Source organism: Entelurus aequoreus, unplaced genomic scaffold (assembly GCF_033978785.1).
Source record: "Entelurus aequoreus isolate RoL-2023_Sb unplaced genomic scaffold, RoL_Eaeq_v1.1 HiC_scaffold_146, whole genome shotgun sequence".
NCBI lineage: Eukaryota > Metazoa > Chordata > Actinopteri > Syngnathiformes > Syngnathidae > Entelurus > Entelurus aequoreus.
Window position 1 is genome coordinate 72,802 of NW_026908075.1, and position 8,659 is coordinate 81,460.

Sequence of the window (8,659 nt, forward strand, 5' to 3'; positions counted from 1 at the left end):
GTGAGACAGGTTCTCAAATATATATGTCATTGGGGCCCGGGAATCTGGTAATAAAAAGAACAAGAATGGCTGAATGGTTAAACAGCTAGCTTACAATCAAAGGGTTCTGGGTTCAATCCCAGTCAGGTCACTCTACAACTACTAAATATCCACTCGGAGCAATTAGTCTTTTAAATGAAAGTTTACTGAGACAGTTCTCAATTATATATGTCATTGGGGCCCGGAAATCTGGCAATTGTATGGCCGAGGATAGCTGAATGGTTAAACATCTAGCTCCCAACAAAGGGTTCATGGGTTCAATCCCAGTCCAAGGTCCAAGCAAGGGAGGGGAGTAGCGTTATGTGGGGGTGTATCACCTCCCCCACACAGAGTAAAGTCAAGTGGTAGCTGGTTAATTAACTTATAGTTAAAAAGGTAAGTATGAGTAATAATAATAACAAATAGTCTATAGTCCAAAAGTCAAAGGTAACCTCGGGGGTTAGCTCCTCCTCCTTGCCGAGGCTAAAGTTGGCTGGGAGGGGCGGGAATAGAAAGATAGATAATTAATTCATTGTGAGTGTTGACCAATCAGCTCTCCTGGTCTGACTAATTGCAGTTGAGATAATAAAAAATAAAAAAACTGCAATTGATACAATAAAAAAATAATAATTGAATAATAAAAAAATGAGATTAATAAAAACATGTCTGTCATGCAATTGAGATAATTGGAGATAATTGTAATTGAGATAATTAATTATCTCAATTGAGATAATTAATTATCTCAATTACAATTATCTCAATTTCATTATTCTTATTATTCAGATTGAAAAGCTTAAGGGGCCGCATGTGGCCCCCGGACGTTCATTTGCCCAGGTCTGTGCTAAGGTGATCTCTAGAAGTGGTCCACACTCCATGTCAGTAGGTGGCGGTAATGCACACCAGAAGGTTGCTTGCCAACCTGCTATAAAAACAAAAGAAGAAGAAGAAGAAGATCCACACTTCCGGGTGGTGATGACGTCGCGTCGTGACGTCATATTTCAAAATGGCAGAGCCCGCGGAAAGACCCCCTGGAGTCGACTCCATTTCCCAAGAAAAGATGTCAACAGCGCGACTTGTAACAATTATAAGGCCGAGGAGGGTTATTTGAACACACACCATTCAATTATTATAAATGAAAGTCACGTTTTTTAACCGCTCCGGTCTCGTCCCAGCGGAAGTGACGCTAGCACGTCATCAGAATACAACAGGTTGCTAGCTAACACGCCTCCTATCATGTCAGCGCTGTTATTTGTTCCAATGTCATTCATTCCTTCTCATTTAGATCAACACGACGAGAGAGACATTCTGCCGCTAGACAAAGGTCACCGAGCAGCGACGAAGTTTGCATTTTCGGTAGGTGAGTGTTCAATTGTCCTCCGAGAAAAGTTGCATGAAGTCATTCTATTACACAGGTGAAAGTCATACACACATAATATGCTGGAAAAGTCCATTCATGTCAGCAATTAACTTCAAATGTCAAACTCATTTGTGATGTTAAAGGGAAAACAATACTTAACTGTGCTTAAATGTATTTATATTATTCAAATGTGAATTATGCTGTATAATAGACTGTATTTATGTTATTGACATGTGAATAATGCTGTATAATCAGTGTTGGGACTAACGCGTTACAAAGTAACTAGTAGTCTAACGCGTTATTTTTTATATTCAGTAACTCAGTTACCGTTACTACATGATGCGTTACTGCGTTATTTTATGTCATTTCTTATGTAGTATCGGCTAAAAACAGAAGATCTGAGTGTGTTTTATTGAAGAGTTGCAGTGTCGTCCTTCTGAATGATTCCCGGGCGCGGCGCCGCTGCTGCCCACTGCTCCCCAAGGGGATGGGTCAAATGCAGAGGACAAATTTCACCACGCCTAGTGTGTGTGTGTGTGACAATCATTGGTACTTTAACTTGAACTTAACTTAATTCTTCCTGTGTCACAACGGGGACAAGAGAAGAGGCGCTGTGTGTGTGTGTGTGTGTGTGTGTGTGTGTGTGTGTGTGTGTGTGTGTGTGTGTGTGTGGGTGTGTGGGTGTGGAGAGGGGTGTGGGGGGGGGCGTGTCTGTGTTTACTTGCAAGACATCATGGTGGAGCTGAAGCCGAGTTTCTTAACATGGAGATATTCTAGACTGACCATGTGTCTTCTTTTGCGGGGCTGTCCGGGCGGAGTTTCTTAAATGCCTCAAATGTCCGGCAGGGTTGCGTATATTTTCAATGTACGTTCAGGGTTAAGATGGGGTTAAAAACAAAACTAATTCGTGCAGCATTCGTGAGGGAGGGACAGAGAGAGCGAGGGAGTGGATTGATTGATTGAGACTTTTATTAATAGATTGCACAGTACAGTACATATTCCGTACAATTGACCACTAAATGGTAACACCCGAATAAGTTTTTCAACTTGTTTAAATCGGGGTCCACATTAATCCATTTATTTCAAACTGTCATTGCTCAAAACATAATATTGAATCAAAATCCATGTTATTATGAATTATTGACCTATCCAAGGTTCCCATTACTTCACATCAAATATTCCACTTTGAAAAATATTTTTGGTGGAAGATTTTGCATATTTTGTGTGTTTGCCATTAAAAACATAGTTTTGTTTGACAAAAAAGGGCGGAAAACAAACAGACAAAAAAACAACATAACTAAAACATTTTGAAATGAGGGATAGATCTGAAGTTGATGTAGACTCCAGAGATTTAAGCGTTAAATATAAAATGTTTGTATGCCCTGGCACACCATTATCATCATTTCATGACCCAAGCAAAACACTTTTTACACTTTTATACTGAAATAAATACACCTACAACTTATTCAATAAAAACATAGAAAAAACTACCAGCAGCGGTAAAGTTTAGATCCATGAAGGAAAGAAGAAAGTGAATGAATGTTTATAACTGAATACATTTACATATGTATACAAATTTGTTTTCTTTCTTTATTATTTTTTTAAATGAATTAAGTAACGTTTATGACAACCTTTTTCCAAAACACAATATATAATGTGAGATATAACAGGATAATGCATACGTTTATCTTTTTTGTTGTCAAAACGCTTACCAAAAAGTGGGACCCCAAAAATTTACTGTAGGACCCCATTTTTATGACTTGATGGGGTCCCTGGGACCCCATTTTGAAAATTCCTAGCGCTGATCAACAGATTGTATTATTCTCCAGTGCAATAACAGTACTTAAATGAAGGCTTAAAGGGCATTAATGGTAGCTTTAAAAAAAGAAGGAAAAAAAACCAAGTAACTAAATAGTTACTTTTCACAATAACGCATTACTTTTTGGTGTAAGTAACTGAGTTAGTAACTGAGTTGCTTTTGAAATAAAGTAACTAGTAACTGTAACTAGTTACTGGTTTTCAGTAACTAACCCAACACTGTGTATAATAGGCTGTATTTATATTATTCACAAGTGAATAATGCTGTATAATAGACTGTATTTATATTATTCACATGTAAAAAATACCTTAGTGTTTATTTTTATTGTGAGCGAACTGTGGTGCTGAATTTCCCAGAGGGATCAATAAAGTACTTTCTATTCTATTCTATTATATTCTAAAAACATCCAAATCCATTGCTATTCTTTATATAAAGTAAGACACATGCTGAATAAGAAATATCTGCACATGATTCCTTGAGTAATTCGATTACAAAATACATTCGAGGAATTGTTGCTGCCTCGAGGTGTCGTACATATTTTTTTTTACGGCATTTTGCCTGGTTCACTAAACAGTAGTCAAAGCTCACGTTTCGCACAGACTGTTTAGGTGTTGCACAGCGTGTTTACGTCACAGATCATCCCCCCCTTGCACTGCACGACACCGCTCTTTTAAGTACGCTCGAGTTTAGAAAACGTTTAAACGGCACCGTATGATAATCATCAAAAACGCACGAGAGACAAGAACTTTGTTTATGCGGTCACACCACACAGCACATAGGGCTGTGAGCGCACCTGTTTTTATTAGCACATACACATTTTTAGCTGTGCGTGTCAGCCTTCAATAATGAAAACAGGCGTTTAGGAAATAAGACGATTAGGCCAACCACAATAATTGAGGGCACATCTTAACGTGTATAATTAAACAAAATGATGATTTATTCGATTAATTGATCGGGATATTCGATAGAATACTCGATTACTAAAATATTCGATAGCTGCAGCTGTAGTTATATTATTCTTTTATTTTTCCATATCTAACATACTGTGTTGAACTTTGGGGAAATGTTTATAGAACAAACACAGGCTCAATAATTCAACTTGAAAAAAGGGTCATTAGAATAATACACAAGGCTGGCTACGATGAACCTACCAATCCATTATTCGTAAGTTCTAATGTAGAGGTGTCAAACTCATTTTAGATCGGGGGCCACATGGACAAAAATCTACTCCCAAGTGGGCCGGACTGGTAAAATCAAGGCACGATAACTTAAAAATAAAGACAACTTCAGATTGTTTGTTTTTTTCTTTGTTAAAAATAGAGCAAGCACATTCTGAAAATGTACAAATCATAATGTTGTTGTTTTTTTTTTTACACTTACATGTTGCGGTTAATAGTATTCTACCTTTATTTGTCGATATGTATACTTTCTGATTAAATGATGTGATAATGTTCATCAGTCAACTCATTGGTGTTCATTTTTAATCTATTAAGATCAAATAATAATATGTTATTTAAATGGAGGCTTCTCACATGATGAGATAACTTCTGGAAATGACTGGCTCATAAGGGTCAAAGGTATAAATGTGTGTGTCCAAGTTAAAGGAAAAGGCAGGCTGTCTTCTTCTAATGGATTTATTACAATCTTTACAAGCTGGGTAACGTTTGCTGTGGTCTGGAACAACATGGCACAGCATAGAACGTTTGGTGGACAAAATGAGACAAAGAAGAAGTGGCATAAAACACGTCTTTCTGTGGCAGCGTCGGAGAAAGTTGTACATGTAAACAAACAACAATGAGTTCAAGGATCGCTGAAATTAGTAGGACAAAACAGTGCTTGCTAAATCCTCTCATCAGTGAAGCATGTTTAACATAAACAGTGGGACTTCTAACAATTAGGAAGGTTTGTGTCATGTTTGTTCTCCTACAGAAAATATATTCAAATAAAAATGTTCTTCATCTTTTTCCATTTTCACACATCTCTGAAAGAGGTCCAGGGAGCCACGAGGGCGGTGCTAAAGAGACGCGGGTTGCTGACCCCCGGCCTACACCCGAGACTGGCCGCCAGTTCATCACAGGACACATGAACAAGCCTTCGCCCTCAAATCAGAGAAGTATTCATTTACTCTAACATGATTTTTATTCAGTTCAATGCATTTATTGTCATTGTCATAGTGAATAACACACACACTGCATAGTAACCATGTATCAAAAATGCGTTAGGTGGTGCAATCCTGACCCATGAAACGCGTAAACACAAAGGGTGCCACGAACGATGCACAAAATTCACAGTCTGGTATGGATCGGTACTTGAGCGGCGCCGTTCGATACATTTTTTCAATACCCAAAAGAGGGAAATGTTCATGCCTTTTTTTAAACTTGTGGTTTATTGAAATTGTCGTTGTCCACGACAGAAAACGGTCGGCAAGGCGAGTTTATTTACAGAGCACAGTTCGTACTACAGGCAGGCCAGTCTAGTACCCGCACTCTTTTACTACGAAGCCACACTGTTGTAACACGTGCAGAATGTGGCTCGGCGATATCTTACTGAAATAAGCAGGGGCGGCCATGAAAAAGACGTCGCTTGGATGGCAACTTTTGTTGCTCCAAAACCTGTATGTACCTTTCAGCATTAATGGTGCCTTCACAAACGTGTAAGTTACCCACTAATACACCCCCATATCATCAATCTTTATTGCAGACCTTAAGATCCATTTAAACATATAAAAACAGAATATAATACATTAAAAAACAAAACAATAAAAACATACATTAAAAACAAAACAAGTTTTCCATACAATTACAGACTCTGGGTTTTCAACTTTGCGCCTAGAACAATCCGGATGGTTCTTTTCTTCTTTGGACCGGAGGACACGACGTCCACAGTTTCCAAAAACAATTTGAAATGTGGACTTGTCAGACCACAGAACACTTTTCCAGTTTGCATCAGTACATCTTAGATGAGCTCGGGGCGAGCGAAGCCGGCGGCGTTTCTGGGTGTTGTTGATAAATGGCATTCGCTTTGCATTGTAGAGTTTTAACTTGCACTTACAGATGTAGCGACCAACTGTAGTTACTGACAGTGGTTTTCTGAAGTGTTCCTGAGTCCATGTGGTGATATCCTTTACACACTGATGTCGCTTTTTGATGCAGTACCAACACAAATACAACTTTGAAACTACGTGCTTTCTGAGAAGATTACCGTAGTAACTAGTATATCATGCAAAAGCGCAGATTCCAACCAATCAGTCCATCTTAGATGAGCTCGGGCCGAGCGAAGCCAGCGGCGTTTCTGGGTGTTGTTGCATTTATCAACAACACCCAGAAACGCAGAGTTTTGAGGACGAAAATGAATTGATACCATTTTAGAATAAGGCTGTAACATAGCAAAATGTGGCAAAAAATGAAGCGCTGTGAATACTTTCCGGATGCAGTGTACAGTATAAAGGGCAGATCAATAGAAGTGATAATTAGACGTTGCAGTTCATGGGTGGGATGTGAGAGAGGGTCACTGCCTGAGGATACAGACGAGCTGTTGGCAAGTTGTCCTGGCACGTATAGACCTGTTCCTTCTACCTGAGGGCCGCAGGTGAGGAGCAGGGTGTTGTTGGTCACGCAGGATGCTGTGCACTCGCCTCAGACAGCAGGTAGTGTAGACTGTGCCCATCTCTGGAAGACTTTCAGCTCTTTTAATCACCGATTAGAGAGTCTGCTGTCATGGCACACTTATAAAAGCTCACTCTTACACTAGGAAGCGGAGTCATTCATTGCGCTTTACCTGACACATGAAACGTGACAAATACGATCGCTGAGATGAAACGGATCAGGCCCGTGAACAGGTTCTATCCGGATGAATTTGCTAAGTATACAAATGAGCTGAAATTTTTCTATGAAAGAAACTGCTGTTTTAAATGTGTCCACTAGATGTGGCAATGGCAATTATTTGTATCTTTGTAGATGATGCTACATACAGTATGTACAAAAAAAATAAAACACATGATGTTAGTGCAACAGTCGAAGAAAATTAGCAAACTACATAAATAACATCCTGTAATTTGATTTTGATATTTTTTTTTTATCTTGTTAGATTGAAAATGAACATTATCACGTCATTTATTCAGAAAGTATAAATAACGACAATTAAAGGTAGAACACTATTAACTGCAACATGTAAGTGTAAAAAAACAACATGATTTGTTTATTTTTGAGAAATTGTATTTTTAAACAAAGAAAACAATCTGAAGTTGTCTTTATTTTTAAATTATCGTGCCGTGATTTTACCAGTCCGGCCCACTTGGGAGTAGATTTTTCTCAATGTGGCCCCCGATCTAAAATGAGTTTGACACCTCTGGCCTAGATAAATTGGTAAACATCCTCACAAATATTGATATAAAGCATTACCGTATTTTCCGGACCATAGGGCACACCGGATTATAAGGAGCACTGCCGATGAATGGTCTATTTTTGATCTTTTTTTCATATATAAGGCGCACCGGATTATAAGGCGCATTAAAGGAGTCATAATATATATATTTTTTTCTAAATGTAAAAGACTTCCTTGGGGTCTACATAACATGTAATGGTGGTTCTTTGCTCAAAATGTTGCATAGATGATGTTTTACACATCATCTTCAAGCCGCTTCCGGGTGCGCCGTTTTGTGGGCGGTCTTATTTACGTGGCTCACCTTCGGCAGCGTCTTCTCCCCGTCATCTTTGTTGTGAAGTGTCAAAAGATGGAGCTAACTGTTTTAATGACATTCAGACTTTACTTCAATCAATAACGGAGCAGCATCTCCTCATCCAGAAACAACAACACCAGAAATGTGTCCCGTGAAAAACCGTCCGACCAGAACTCTAATAACTAAAGTTCCTTGGGTGAATAATGGTAACTCACTACACCGGTATGTTTTAGGGCTTTCATGGCGAGTTTACTGACTGAAATAAGTAATAACTTTACACTGCTTTTTATTAGAAATGGCAACAGCAGAGGATGGATGTCCCATAACAAGAAGGTGGAGAAAAAGAAGAAGCTTATCGACTACGGTGTCGGCACGGACTACAAAGGCGAACCTGCACAAATTTTCAGGTACCAGAAGGTAAGAAAAGTTTCTTTTGCATAATATTGCGAAACAAAACACCAGAAAATAATAATACTCCTATGTTGAAGCACAGTACAATCCATCAAGCGGTGCAGTTTCATAGCTGACCAAAGTCCTACTAAAACATTTTGATAGATTTTTGAGCGCCGTGTGTAATGTTCTATATTTTCAAGGGAGCATATACAATGTTGGTGTTGTTTACTTGAGTCATATTGCGGTCTACACGAAATCAAATCAAATCAATAATGGAGCAGCATCTCCTCATCCGGAAACAACCACACCGGAAATGTGTCCCGTGAAAAACCGTTCAACCGGAGCTCTCTAATAACTAAACTTCCTTGGGTGAATAATGTAAACTCACTACACC

The 8,659-nt window shown here is 38.7% G+C and overlaps 1 long non-coding RNA gene across 2 annotated transcripts; it reads left to right on the forward strand.

The window, feature by feature from the left end:
- Positions 1–962: 962 nt before the first annotated feature.
- On the forward strand, positions 963–8,254 carry LOC133645470 (uncharacterized). 2 transcript variants are annotated; one of them, XR_009825125.1, is made up of 4 exons: positions 963–1,226; positions 1,301–1,375; positions 5,183–5,307; positions 7,998–8,254. It is a non-coding gene; the product is annotated as an uncharacterized LOC133645470 (long non-coding RNA). The 2 variants fall into 2 exon arrangements; XR_009825126.1 differs by having other exon boundaries at positions 1,301–1,371.
- Positions 8,255–8,659: the final 405 nt, after the last annotated feature.